Genomic DNA, 16,021 nt, shown 5'->3' with positions numbered 1-16,021 from the left:
GCCGACTGTTGAAGACCGCTTATATTACAGAAATTTCACCCAAGCCCCTCGTCTGCTCGAAACGTGTAATTGTATATTCATGGACACTCAACTTCCGTAACTTAATCCGCGGTCGTGTCGAACGAATGTTTAAAATTTGCATTCGTCTATAACCTGATTTTCTATGTTGAAAATAATACAGATGTGTATATTTTATACGTATCGTGGGGAAATTTTGATAGAATTTTATATAAATTTTATATAGTCCTGCCGACTGGCAAGCTGTTATACAGTAAAACGTGTATCGGAAGATTAAAAATTGTTTTACCCGATTGTTATTTACGAAGAATCTCAGAAGGATTTTTGAAATTTTATCAACCAGCGGCAAAATATTTAAAAAAAATAATAAATAAAACCTATATGTATATTGAGCTGTACAGAGCTAATTGATATTATAATTATCAAATTTCATATCTGGAATCCTTATTCTTTTGTCTGCAACAATTGTTATCTGAAGATACAAAATCTTCACGAGCATAGTAAAATCTGTTTGCAATTAAACATCGATTCTTACGATAATAGTAAATTCTGTTATTATCTAAGCAGAGACCTTTTTTCTTTTTCTTTTTTTTTTTTTACTTTTAGGTTCTCTTACGGTGCATAATTTTTATAGGTCACGACGCGGTTCGTTGAGTAGGAAGCGGAAGGTGAAGCCAAATTCCCTCCCCCAACTCCACGAAAAAAAGACAGACGTGCAAAGGATAAAGATTGAAAAACTGAACACAGGCAACAAAAAATGGTTCGAAAGTCGTATGTTTTCTGGATACTTCTGTGCCTGTTTCTCATGATATTGCGGTTCGCATGGACGGTCTGCAGACGAAAGCTCCGCCCATTACCTGAAGCGAGAATTAAACCTGTGGAACGTTAAACGATTTCTTTGAATTTTATTTTGTTTATCTCATTTCCTATTAGACCTAAGATATTGTGATTCCCTCTCTCTCTCTCCCTCTCTCTCTCTCTCTCTCTCTCTCGCTCTCTCTCTCCCTCTTTCGGCTGCGTAGAAGGGCACACCACAAGTTTTGGTAACGCAATCCCTCCGACGCGGCTTTTCGTCATTCCGTCGGTTGTAGCAACAATGCGAATGCGGTGAAAGGGCGTCACGGTGGGTGACGACGAGCATTTTACATTTGCAAATTTTTACCTTTTTTCTCCTCCTTTTTCCTTTTTCTCCTTTCAAGTCCTTTATTTTATATTATATTCATGCATAGGTGTACACTCCGACTCTTGTTTCACCGCCCTGCGTCTATCAAGTTGCCCTCGGTACCGACAACTTCCGTCCTTTTCTGCATCCTGCATCCTTCCACTTTTCGATATTCTCGTATTTCTATTTTTAGTCTTTTTTAGATACTTTATTCACGGTGCATTCCGTGAGATAGGTATCGATCCAGACCGGATGTTGAGGTTTTATATTTGCCCTGGAATTTTTCACGTCAAAGTTATAGCAGGAAAGTGCGATACTATTTATTGATAAGATTATTCAACAACATCTGTCTGTGTTATGATTTAATTTGTTTTTTTTTTTTTTTTTTTAGGAATCAGAAATAATTCTGGAAAATGTAGTAAAATATAACAACGAAGGATTGAAACCTTGTCGAAATTCGAGGTTTCGTTGCAGCAAAAGATACGTGCTTTTAATTGATTATTACAAATATGTATGAGTGATGAATATTTAATATCGTAATACGTTCGTTACATTTTGATTTCCAAAATGTGCGTTTTTTTCTCTCATGTCATTGTTTATATCAAAAATTTATTTGAATTATTATTATTTTTTAATTTCATCACATTCTAAAGTAGCGTATCTTTGGCTGTTTTCGAAAACACCATTTTCGACAAGAGCAGAAAAATATTGTTGTATTTCACTAAATGTTTGTAAATTTTTTCACATTTTAAAAAATGAGTAATTCGAAAATAGTAAATTTAATCACATCTTAGACAGAGATAGTTAAAATAAATAAAAAATAAAAAAAAAACTTGCGCTTTTTATTTCGAACAGTGTTTTGACGTAAAAAATTGTGGAGAAAATCGTGAAATCTCTCCATAAGCTCTCTTAAATTATGTATCGAGCTGTGTTCTAGAGATCTATTCCGTATATAATTTCGATTTTCATTCTTCTTCGATCCGCGGTTAAATTCCCTGGTTCTAAATATTGCGGACATTGCGATTTTATACACGCTCACAAGACAAAAATTATTACCAAGTATTACATGATATCGACGATTTTTAATGCGAAAAATATAAAATTAACATATTTCTCGTTGAATACCTGCTTCGTACGAACTTCATCGTTAACATTTTTCGTGTTTTTAATTTTTCAATCCTCTTCGTAGAGAAATTTTATGCATAGAAACACTCCGTGTATCTTTCGATAATTTTATAACAAAAACGTCTACATATACTATCTATAAATTCTAGAAAAAAAAAAAAAAATACAAGAATATGTTATACGTAACAGAAAATTATTAACATCTGAAAAATTCGCTCATACGATTTATTCACCCTTCGTTCAATAAATTATATTACATCTATCAATTATTCGCGGTAAATAATAAAAGTCAGTTAAAAGGTACTGCCTTCGCTTCTCGGGCGGTAAGAGGTTCAATGCCCTGTTGCTGGATCCCTGGACTGATTTCGCGCCGACACACCGCAACATACACTGATATAAATATACGTATACACACATATACGTGTATATAAAACCTGAAACGAACACAATTATATGTACGTACAGCGATAAACGACAATGGTCGATTTTGATGCACACACGCAGAGCAGTTGCGTGTAAATCTGTGCATACGAGGCGCAGCTGAGCCTGCAGACCGCCTATCTGAACCGTGAAGAGAGAAGAGAAGAAGGGAAAGGAAGGAGCGGGTGGGGGAGGGCTGAATAAAAAGCACGAGTCATAAACTGGTAAATAGGTTGACCCATTTACCTTCGCTTATCGCTTGGCGCAAGCGTCTGGTGATTCACCGAGCAGTGGACGAGCCGTTCCGTTCCGTTCGGTTCGGTTCCGTTCCGTTCCGTTCCATTCCTGCTGACTAGTGTGAAAAAGCCATCAAATCGCGGGAACCTGACTCAACCGAACGCTGCCGGACGCCTCGGCATCGCATCGCCTGACTTTATACCTGTCGACTAACGCTGCTCGAAAGGACTGAGCCAGCTGGCCAATTCTCTTACAGAAATATGCGTTGTGCTGGTTGGAAAGTTTTTCGTGAAATTATACAGACGCAGAACACCGGCCGATGCATGCATTGATCGTGAAGAAGATGGAAAATTTATTCGGATATTTTTATAATGTTCGTCGATTTTTTAACGATTTTATAGAAAAATTTTAATCTGTGAAAAGATGATCGTAAACTTTTGATCGAACGGATATTCTTCAGCTGTGTAAATCAAAGGATTTAATCGGCAGATATAAATCGCTCTCTTATCGTGTTCAGAAAATATTTCTTATACAATGAATGAATTTTTTATTCGATTGACCCACTTTTGTTAATTGTAATCATTCAACCCAGAACAAATTTTAATTTGCATGATTAATTGTTGTTTTTATTTATTTATCTTTTGAGAGAGAGAGAGAGGGAGAAAGATTGAATAGGTACAGCGTTAAAGCATTTTACCCGGTGAATTCTTCTTCCAGCATATTTTTCGTTCCTTTTCGGATGCCTTTGAGTATACAAATATATTTCCTCCTCACCCGCCTTTCGGTCCCGCTCCTCTTTCTATGAGGTCCGTAAAGACGAGAGTGGCGTGAGACGGGCAATATCTTCACGGACTGGACTCTTACTCATCCCTTAGGAATTCATAATAGAATGCCCTCGACAAATTTGTACATCGCATTCTTGACGTCCAACTGCTGTGGCTTGATCGATCTATAACCCAAGCGCCCTGATCCCTCGTCTCTCTTTCGTCTATCCTCGCATCATCGAGAAATCTCTCAGAGGCGACAGACGTTTTCCCAAACCTCAGATCGGAGGTAATAAATATCGTTGTACTTTACTTTTCCCGAAAATCATAGTTTCGTTACTTCGCGACGGCTGTGAATTGACCATTGCTGATAATTAATCGATCTCTCGAAAAATCTCCTAGCCTCGTCGTTTATTCAAAATTTTTCACGAAACGTTTGACAATCTGTCGGGAAACAATTACGATCAATCCGTGCATTCTTCTCGTCTGTCAAGAGCAATGGCTCCCCCAACTCCCAGAAAAAGAAGGAAAAATTTAATGCTCACTCGTGCGTGAATGAGAGGAAGAGAGGGAGAGAGAGAGGGAGAGCGGGAGGAAACGAAAAAAAGGTTACCCGCCATTGTACACACGGTATATAATATTATAGAGGGAATCCTCCTGCGGTGCAGTTTTTCACTTTCACAATATACCGCCGGATCGTTACAGTCACGCCCATCGGGGAATTTGCCAATATGTATTTGGATGGATTGAAGTAGGTATGCGGTGTAACGTCCTGTGCAAAATAAACGCGCGTCACTCTGCTGTAGAATTTGAGTTGAACGGAGATTTGTCGGTTCAGCTGCAGCAGGCAAATGCTGTGCACGGCATTATGTTGTATACAGTAGAAGCTTAAAGTTCTGGCTCAACTCTCCACAGAATTTGCTGGAACTTCTAGGAATCTTTCTTTGGGTGATAATGTGGAACTTCCGGTGTATAGTTCCTACCGTTAGGTTTTCGGAAATTCGTATTTCACACTTTTATACGATGGATTTAAAGTAATAAAACGTCCGTTTACTTGCGAATGGATGAAAAGTTGTCGTCGTAACTTTGGAAAAGGACTGTGAAGATCAATATTTGAGGCAAAAATACACAACGGGTTTCGTTTATTAGATCATTCGTTAAACTGTTAATATAGAAGTCAAAAACTGCTCATCGGATGAAAGTACTCGACAGAATCCAGCTTCATCTTTTGGGGCAAAGAAACACTTTTGAAAGTTTCAGGAATATCCGTGATCCGTAGGTTCGACACTCTCCTTGTTTAATGGCGGACATTGTGGGTACACTTGGGGACAATGAATCTGAGACGGGTAATTTTTTACACTAGACAGTTACGTTGGCAACACAAAGAAGCATACAGCGCCACAGTCGGCCGAGCGCGAAACAAACTCAATCTCAATAAACATAACGTAACCCGTGACCGTCGAATCTAACCTAAGAATTGACGTATCAATCCAACAAGTCATTATCCCTGCGGTATTCTAAGGTTAGATTTGACGGTCATGGGTTACGTTATATTTATTGAGATTGAGTTTGTTTCGCGCTCGGCCGACTGTGGCGCTGTAGGTTTCTCCGTGTTGCCAACATAACTGTCTAGTGTAAAAAATGAGCAGTCTTAGATTCATTTTCCCCAAGTGTACAGTGTGCATATCACGAGTCCGGGACGTTCGCGGGGCTCTACTGTATGATTTGGGGTAGTGAACGGTGAGTTGGCGGACATTGGTGAAAAATGAAGCGGCGAATCGTTGTTAGAAGGGTGAAAAATGGTGGCCCCGATATGTAATTCCGCGCCTGCGGGGTGCAGTCGGAGAGGGATTATAGAACAACAGGGACCTGCAAGTATAGGTATATTTTCCCGCCTAATGATTAGCCATGAATAATATATCCTAATGGAGAAAGTTGACTCTGCTATCAAACGAGCAAAGTTGATGTGAGCAGGGGCCGCGAGACGCGAGGCTTCCTCCGTATACGAAGTCTTGAATACTGGATGCATCAACTTTTCATTGATCATGCATTTTTCACTAGAAATATACCATCCGGTTCCCGCTTACACACACGATGATGGCTGGAACGGGAACCGATGTCGCACACACGCAGCCCATTCCCGGATGATAAACAGCTATTATCATTCTCTTTCAGACTCGATCATCATTCCGTAATTGGTATATAGCTACGTACGTACATGAGGTCTCGTACCGCATGTGAGTTGAGGATGAATTTGCCGCACTATCTGAATAAATCAAAGGTTAGGAAATGAAAAGAAATGGTCGAAAATTCCCCGGCATTGCTGTATGCGTTAGGGATGGTGAACACGAGTTAAACGATATCCTTACCACGTAATAAATATCGTTCGAAGCAAATTCGGACCATACGAGTTAAGATATCAGCGATTTGAGTCGAGGTTCTAGGTTAGGAATGTTCAAAAACCTTAAACTCCGGTGCTTTTGATCCAATTTTAAAGGTTTTGGGGTTATGTTGTTCGCCGTAAAGACGTTCGCGAATCGTCTTACAAAATTTTAAAAAACGTTCGTTGTTATTACGATACCACAGACGTTCGCGTCGTAGCTACACCATTGTTTAAAAATTATCAAATATTTTTCAGAAATTTCGGAGGATCTGGTCGGTGAGCTAAATGAGCGGAAAAACATTGAAATCGTGTCAAAGGCCCGAGAGCTTGTGCGTTTTGAACGTTTTGATTGTAAAACCATTCCGAATCGGGCTAATTGTAAAAGTTGTGCTCATTACACCTACTACCACATATGCAATTAGCACAGTGCCTCTAATGTTACGCCTTCTTATTCCAACACGGCATTCAAACCGTTATCAGGATAAGTTGTTGAGTCTCTAAACGAGCCTAGTTGCTTTATGACCACCTTTTGTAACGTACACATCGCCCGTTGTGTGCGGTCAATTGTTCATATTACTTGGACGGTGCGGTGTGTGCAAACGATAAATACTGCAGAGTCAGGTACACGAAGCGGGCTTACATTATAGCTAAACTGGAAGATTATGCAAAGTTGACAGTTGCTATGTAATGCATCATGCAGGCTACGAGTGTGGATATTAATGTGCCCATTGGTGGCAGTGCACTGAGTGTGGGTGCCTATTGTCCAAGCTTGTCAGGCGATACTGCGGCAGGATAGATGAAGCTGAATTACCCCGCTTGGGTATATTCGAAATCCGGCAAAGAACTGGAAACTTCGTTTCCAGTCCCTCGATGCACACAACCGGTAGCTGATTATATTATGCGGCCTAAGAATGACCAAGAAGAATCGATTATTTTTTCCCGATTAATCGACTATAATCGATTATTTTCCCTGACAGTCGATTGTTTTTTTTTATCCCATGAACAATGCAATACAATATCAATTTATGTGATTAGAGTAGTATCAATTATTATTATTGTCTTACTCACTAAGTGTATACCTATTTCGTATGATAAGCGAAAAATGAATGAATATTTTTACCCGAAACTGATAAATATTTTGAATGAAACTGTAAAATATCAAAAAAACTTTTCCGGTATTGAGACCACATACTGAAGTTTAGGACATTTTAGTTTCGAATGCACCGTTTCAAAACAAAAAAAAAAAAAAAAAAACAAGTGGTTCATCGATTAATTTTTAGATTATTTTTCTGGACCCGATAATTCGATGCGTCGATTATTCTTAGCTTAGTGGCCATCGTACGTAATATGTGCGTAGATATTGCGACGTTGTTAAAAGTTGAATCGCCGCACGGTTTTCTCTCGATATAGGACAAAGTACGATACGAACTAAGACGCCAGTTTCTACAACGACGATGGATGCACGGCATTGGTTGTCTTTAATCGATAAACATGTTGTCCGTCTGTCAGAGACAAACTTCGTTAATGATCTTCATCGTCGTACCGCCAAACGAATGCCAAAATATAAGTTAAAAGTCAGCGGCAAATCAACGATGTTACAAGAGCTCTTTGGCTCCGAGAAGGCAGGCAGGTGTGGCTTAATAAGGAGAGCTCGAAGGAGAGGCTCCAGTCACTCTATAATTATCACTGTGTAATCAAGCCAGGCCGATAATTATACCTCATGATGTTGTTGCGAACAAATCAACGATCGTTACAAACGTTCGGTCTTAAACGTTTTATGCAAAAATTCAATATCTCTTCCTTCGCGATGAATATCTTATATTCTCTCAAAAAACAAGTTGTTTCTTTTTTTTTTTCTTTTTATCCAAACTGCCGGTCTGTCAACATCGAATATCATTTGTACAATCGGTTTCATCACCGTAGTTTAAAGTTTAAAGTTAAAAAAAAAAAATGGGTGGAATTTGAAACACCTGATTTTCTAGTGTTTTGCGAATCGAAAAATTATTACAATATACAATATGTGTTGCACTTTGCATCGTAGAAGACGGATCGCGTGTTTATATCGTGATTATTAGCGATGCTTCAACGATTATGGCGACAAAAATAGTCAGATTTTGGATCTACATAACGAATCAAACAAGTGGGTATTTTTAAGAAGAGCGTTTCTCTTACAATTACTTCTTTACCGCGATTAATTACGACTTTATACCAGCCTTGCGAAAAACTATTTCGAAACAATCTCTTGTGGGCGATTTATGATGGCTGATGAGTTTTTTTTTACAATTAAAACAAACAAATTAACATAGATTATATCTTTCTCGTGACTTTTAAGCCCGTAGTTTCGTAAATTTTAACCGATTCACACCAAGTTGTTACCCAAAAGTGAAAAAAAGCTTAATTATCCTGAATATTTATATTACTAGGAAAATTCTGGGCAAAGCGGCCACTTGACAAAAGACCATAATTAATTATTATCATTCACCCGACACTTGCCCATTCCATTCCACTTGGGTATTACACGATGTATTACATAATCATGGTTGGGAACGAAAAAAGAAACCAAATGAGAAAATTTTCCATCTTCAATTCCCACGTGATCAGCAGTTTCCTAAAATTATGAGTAAAAGAGTAAGAAATAAATAAATAATCGTCGATTTATAAATACAGACAACAACGAAGTTGTATCTTTTTTTTTTGTCACGGAGGAGTACGGGACTCGGATTACAGGCGTTCGTAATAAACGTCGATATCTCGGCGTCGTCATTAGAATTCTCATGGGCACGTGTTTGAGTGTGGGCTTCGAGGGGCGAAGGAGGGGGAGGAGGCCGGTGTCCGGTGACCCACGCGTGAGGTACACACGGTGAATGCGAGATCGGCCGAGGGGCCCGAGGCCCAGGGGCCCAGAGGCCCATGGGGCGATTAAAATGCAGGGTAGAGTGCGGCGTCTGGTGGATACACAGACGCCGGGGAGTCGGTGCAGAACTGTCTTACTACTCGCGGCAGCAGCGCCGCCTCGCGACGTGCGCGTCGCCGCGGGGCCCGTAAGGCCCACGCGACCCAAACGACGTCCAATAAAAATTCACCAGACGGGATCTCTCCTCCTGTTTGTTCTCGCTCTCGTCGCCCGTATCGCTCGCCGCACCTCGTACACTTCGATTCAAACCTCGAACCTTTTTCTTACACGATCCTTCGGTCCTACCGTCTACCGTGACGGATTTGACGATCGAGGTAATTGCCCGTTTCATACGCGGTCTAGGTGCCTGCTTCACTTCTGAGGAGTCTGGATCACTCATCTCGCTCATACTTATTCTCGTTCTTATTCTTATTCTTCTTATTCTTCTTTTTCGATCGACTCTTCGACATCAGCTCGCGTTTACCGCTTCGTTCATTCTAAAACACGATCAATTTGTTTTGAGATTTAATCAGACTTATAGATTTTAACTTACGGATCCCCTGTCTCGTCGGCATTCTCATCGGACGGAAGATAAGCTCCGTAAAATATTTTCAAAGCTTCGAGTGATTCTTCAATTTTTAGCCGCGATTTTCAATTCAAACTCGTGCTGTACGGTCAATAGACGGCGGTTTTCATTTTTGAAACACAGTTATCGTATAAATCCAAAGCAACGATTGGTACACATCAACATTCGATTAAATTTAACCATTAAACACGTCACAAACGCAATCCTAACGCAGTTACAAAACAAGTTTGTAACTATAACGAAATGAAAACAAAATCAATTAGTAAAGGATTTTATTTTCAATGATGAATAAAAAATCTTCACTTCGTTTCAATTTGATCTGGTTTCGACGAAATATTACAAAATTAAATGCAAATTCGATTTTAATCGTATTTCGTTTTAACAAGGAACAAAGATTTTCGTTAATTTTGTTTTCAATTAAAAATTCATTCAAGAATTACCGGGACGATCAAAAGCCCAATTTTCGGACGAGGCACTCGAACCGATTGTACACAAGTTACGAACTTATTCGTAGAGGCTGTAAAACTAGGATGACGACACTGAAATGACGGAAAACGGATTAAACGGAGGTGCAGGTGCGGACGGTATCTATAAAAACACGATTTCCATCACCGTCATGGTCTGTCGGCCCCTTACGCTTTACGTCCCGTAAAAGTTACAGGATTACAGATACAGCGCAACGTGAAGCAGCTACTGCGCGTAACGCGGCGTTGATGTCTTTGGATTTTTATTATTATAATATTGTATTTAAAGAAAGCGAGCTTGCGCGACCTTCCGTCGACTACAATAGCATAGATTATTCGGAATTTATATCGACGACAATCATCCGTACGGTAGATGGAATTTTTCTTCTCTAGCTCCGCGCGCAGATCTGTATATGTATGTATATGGGGCATTCCGCGCCAACTCAGCAAACGGTTGACCGTAACATTTTTCAAATTTCGTCAAAGATATTTCCTACGTTGGTACGACTCCCGAACAGCTCCTAAAAGAATTTCCAATTTTTTTTAACACCACGTCTTTACCCTGAGATTTTTTTAAACCATTCTCGAAAACGTCCAAATTGATTTTTAATGAAAGAAGAAAAAAAAAAAACATTTGTTTTTCGACGTGAAATTTTTTTCACGTAAGTTTCAGAGTGGGAACTAATTTTCTTGTGTGTTATAATAGATTTTTAACGGCTACGAAAATAGAAAAAACGATTATAAAAATTTGAAAAATTGATATAAAAAAAAAAAGAGCGAATATTTGAAATAATCAATTGAAATTTTTTTTGGATGCCTTTCGAGGGTTGTACTAACGTAGGAAAAATCGTTGGTGAAATAAAAAAATTTCACGGTCAACCGTTCAACGATTTGGCGCGGAATGCCCCGTATACGTATACATATAATATATCTTTGCAGCCGGCGAATGAAGGCCGCGAGATTTTTCCCCATTGCACATCTATAACTATGACTTATATTATTATTATATACGCGCACATGCGATGTAACGAAACGTCCTCGCTCGTCGCCTCTTATCTCGCTTGATTATAATTCGCAATCTGGGTCTTTTGTCCGTTCGCGCAAGGCGCTCGTCTTCGGTCTCTCTGATCATTCTCTCCCTCTTCTCTCCCGCCTTGTCTCATCCTTCGTTACCTTATACAGGCTTTTTACGTACGACGATAAGAAGACGCGGTTTATCTTCGCTGTTGCAGGTGAATTTGTCACGGCGAAAAAAATCTCGCTTCAAAGTAAGTAATCGGTATTGTGTGCTTTGTTGCTCGCGGTTTTTATTAACTTCCCGCTCCGTTTTTTTTTTTTTTTTTTATTTTTTTTTTCATTTTCCTTCTTTTCTCAAGGAAAGAACAGAATAAGGGAAGTTATTATAATCACCGCGAAAATGAAAAGTTCAGCTTTCACTAAATCTCGACGTTTGAAGGCCTAGAGAATAACCTACGGCTATTTTTGGATTGTTTTCTTGGTTTTGGAATCGATTTTTTGTCCGACGATATAGTCGAGAAAATATAGCCCGAATATCAGTATTTCGCGTTATTTTCTTGGAGCAAGTTGATTATTTTGTTGTAAGTGATAAAAATGGTGTAAGCGAATACACATCATCCCGGTTTCTGAAGTCGCGTGGGAACGTTATTTAAAAACCGATAAAACTATGATCTTAACCTTTTTCGCGTATATCTTCCATTCGATTGTAGAGCAGAAACGTTGAATACTTTTTTTTGTCGTTTTTGAAAGGTTTACAAAAGTAGACGTCGTGAGTTGAAAAATATCGATTAGATCAAAAGTTAGTGGCAAAAAACCACTAATTACGTTATTTTAAATACATAATAAAAAAAGTCGGTGTTTATTACAATAACGTCTTCTCGTCACATTTAACCATTCTTCACCACTGACAAATAACTCCTGCGGAAGTTAGAATCTGTAAGTTGAATAGCTCACGACTTATGGCCTTATAAAAAAATCAGCTAAACATCGGCCTGTACAATTCTGATGTTTATCCGACGTGACTCTGATTTTTTAATGGTAGATTTCGCAATAACATATCGGAATCCGTAATCATTTAAAAAAAGAAATCCAATTTTGCAACGAAGGGAGTTTTTTATTATACCTCCTTAGCTGCAAAATTAAACCGACCTTTTCGGTTCGAATGTTTTTGTAACATTTAATTACGGATAAAAAAAGATGACGAAGAAAGCTTTAATTTGAAAAAAAGTTTGTCGAGATTCGTTGGAAAACAACGGAGTTACAGGCCGTCAACGTTAATCGCCTGTTGTTCGACAATTTAAGCGAGTAGCGGGAAAAAATTATGATCAAAATCGGAATACCGAGTACTTTCATCCTACAAAATATTTAGTGTTCGGGAAAAAGGTAAGGAAGTGAAAAAAAATTTTCAAGAGTCAGCGGAGCGCTGTTATTCAACGGTGCGACTTCAGTCGCACTCGGGAACTGTTTGCGATAAGTGAGTCGTTTCTTTTTTTTTTTTTTTTTTTTTAATTTCGTACTCACGCGAAAGTTTTTCGTTCACAAATTTATTCGTAGTACTCGGCAACGGCGAAGCAAACTGCTCGAAGATCAGGCCGCGACTGTCTCGGCATCTGTTCTTTTGAGCCCGAGGCCCGAACTCCGACCCTATTCAAAATTCGTATACCTGAGTCTTTTCCTTCCTTCGACTTCGCTAGTCGGCAAGGAAAGCGGCTGCTACAGCAGCTTGGTAATATTTTGAATTTTAACGCAAGCTCGCAATAAGAAGAAATAAATTCCTTGGATAATCGTTGTTTTTTTTTTTTTTGTTTTCTTTTATAATAATTGTGAATTTATACAACAATCGTACGACAATTAATTGTAATTTTTTTTATTGGAACGAGTGTGAACATAACTATGGTAACATTGATAGATCATTTTTTCTGTTCATTCATAAAATAGATTAAACTTACGTTTAATGAAAAAAAATGGTTGATCTCTTGGAAGAAAAACATAATTGAATGTATGTACTTAACTAATGCGCTCATTACGGCCATAAGTCATATTCAACTTACAGATTCCAGCTTTCGTGCGAGTTATTCGTCAGTGGCAAATAATGGTTAAATCTGACGCGAAGACGTTACTGTAATAAATACTCACTTTATCATTAGGTATTTAAAACGATATAGTTGCTGATTTTTTGCCAATAACTTTTGATCCAATCGATATTTTTCACTTCGCGACGTCTAGTTTTTTATATTTTTCAAAGACGACGCAAAAAGTGTTCAACATTTTTCCTGCACAATCTAAAGGATAAAAGTTACACGCGAAAAACGTTAAAATCACAGTTTGGACCATTTCGTGGTCCTTGTAACTAACTAATTTTCAGAACGAGTAACTTCCCGCGACTCGTGACTCGAAATACCAGTTTTCACCGGAATCTCCTGAAAAAAAAAAAGAAAAGCAAAAAAATTCGACATATTTTGAGGTAAGTCGAATACCGGGGAAAGTCGGACGTCGAAAAAATGCGGTATAAATGAAGAAACAAGTCCGAAAACTAACGATCATAATTCGACTCGAGAATTCCTCCCGCTGCCCGTTCGCTTCTCGCCGTAAATCTCCTATCATACAGTTGTAAATTGTCCCCGGGAAATGCGGATCGACCGCAGGTATGCGAGGGTTTAGTCCGCGGACCGGGGTTCGAGTCTCCCGCACCGCTGATTACGTGAGTCATGAACGAACGTGCGACTCGCGTGACTCAGATCACAAACCGCGCTGCGTTTCCAAGCCTCGGCTTCGCCCAACGCCAAGCTCGACTAGCTGTAATTCTTTTATAATTTTACACGTACCGATTTCACCCGCGTTTTAACGCAAACACACAACAGACCGCGATGACTAACTCGCCGATATCGCTTGCGATGTTCTCCGCGACGCTACCGCTGCTCAATGTTTAGTATGGGTTATTCTGTTCGACGGTGACAATTATAATGTCACCTTATAATTATAGGGGGTAGAACGAGATAGACGATTCACGTTTCACGGATATCGTCGACGTTTCAAGCATGCTCTTTTCGTTTTAATTGATCACTGCTCGACCATCGACTGATTAGTCATTCTAACACTGTTCGGTGAATCACGAATACGAAATTTCGTTTAAGGAAGTCGATTTTTCGATACCGTTAATCGAGTCAATGAAAATTAGACGCCCACGGAGTAACTAGATCTATTTTTTTAAGCTTCGTTCAATTTGGAATCCTTCAAATTCTGAGTAAAGTTGGCGGAGCCGTATTTAATTGTAATTTCATTAACAAAAAAAGTCTCTGTCAAAAATTCTTTTTACTCTCGCAAATTGCGAGTTTCAGAGGTAGTTCTTTCGGCCTGGTAAAATTTTCTGTTTTTCTTCAGCTGTACCGTCGACTTGACGTCGTTTGTTCAAAACAAGGCATAATTATCGCACAAACATTCCTACCTTGTACGAATTTATACATACATAAAAATAAATAAACAATATAACAATAATTGTTAGCGACCTCTAAATATTTTCCCACCTCCTCCAGGTCTTACGATAAATTTTTTTTTTTTCAGTGTTTGTTGCAAATATTTCGCGTGACACGTTGAAGAAAAAAAAGAAAACGTTCGAAAATGAACCACCCTGACTCGTGCACAAGACGTGAAAAAGAGCCTAGTTTTCGACCCATACCTACCTACCTTCGCTCGTTACCACACCGTTCGGTGCACCCGCATGCTGGGATCTTGATCCTGAATCTGTTACGGACTACAAGGAGAATTGGATGCCGAACACGTCTTCGGAAACTGGCAAGCCGACACCGGCCTGCTGGTACCCCGATAATCCTTTTCGTAGACGTGGACCGTGCAAGGCAGAGAGCCGTAACTGCGGGCTCTTCAAGGCCATCTCGGCTCCCATCCTGGTCTCGTTCGACATCCGTTATCGTTGATAATTATTTTTATACTCCAACAGGGGTAAGCAGGTGCTCGTTGCCTAGTCCGCGTCCGCAGAATCCATCGTCGCCTAGCTTGCCGAGGAATACGCAATCCTATCGTCCAAGGACAAATCATTTGATAAAATGCATCAGGCGTCGCGTTTGTCCGTTGAAAAACGAACGGCGATCCGTTGACGTGGATTTCTTACTAATCCGAAAATTACTTTAATCGAGTAAATACAGACCAGCGAATAAACAACCACCCTGAGATCAATATGGTGTAACGTCTAGGTACAGTTTTCTCTATACTTTGTTCATTCACTGGTACATATCACCCTAGGCACGTACCTAGCCTTGGTTCAAAGATGAATCAACATCTGAACGACACTCTCAGCACGCGTGCAACGAGCAGTCAAAAAAATGTGGCGTCAACATGTGACCTACTACCGTTGACGAATGTTTCTGATCAATTGGGTAACTTGTCGTAAGATAGCGTTGGATCAACAGCAGATTATATTACAGTCTGTAGGAGTCAATAGTACCGAAATTTTTCCGACAATCTAACGTTTATTTCCATCGCGTTCCTTCGTCCGAGGAAAGTATGCGGTATTGACGAAGCCTTTGAATCGAGCCTCGATGATCTATCTATCTGTACCTTAAACGTCCCGATCCATCGATCGATGCTCTTAGGCACGGCAGTTGCGGATCGGGGGATTGGACGAGCGAAAGCGAGCCAGCTTCGAAGTGATGATCGCAATTTGCATAGGATGTCGGTATTTTAATTATCGGGATTCGTGTTTAGGATGTGCGCGCACACGCACAGTCGCGCACGCGCCGGATGTGACGTCACGGTGCGTGTGGTCTCCTCCTGATAGATCACGCCAGCAGATAGCCAGTTTGTTTTTACGCGTCAAATGCCTCGATCCCTCTGCCTATAGGCTGACCGAAGTTTCTACCTACCTACCTACCTACCTGTGCGGTACTCCGTGACACACCTGCGTCTCTTCTACGATCATTCTTTCCTACGCATATATA

This window comes from Neodiprion virginianus, chromosome 1 (assembly GCF_021901495.1).
Source record: "Neodiprion virginianus isolate iyNeoVirg1 chromosome 1, iyNeoVirg1.1, whole genome shotgun sequence".
In the NCBI taxonomy this organism is placed as follows: domain Eukaryota; kingdom Metazoa; phylum Arthropoda; class Insecta; order Hymenoptera; family Diprionidae; genus Neodiprion; species Neodiprion virginianus.
Note: the sequence above shows the minus strand (reverse complement) of the source record.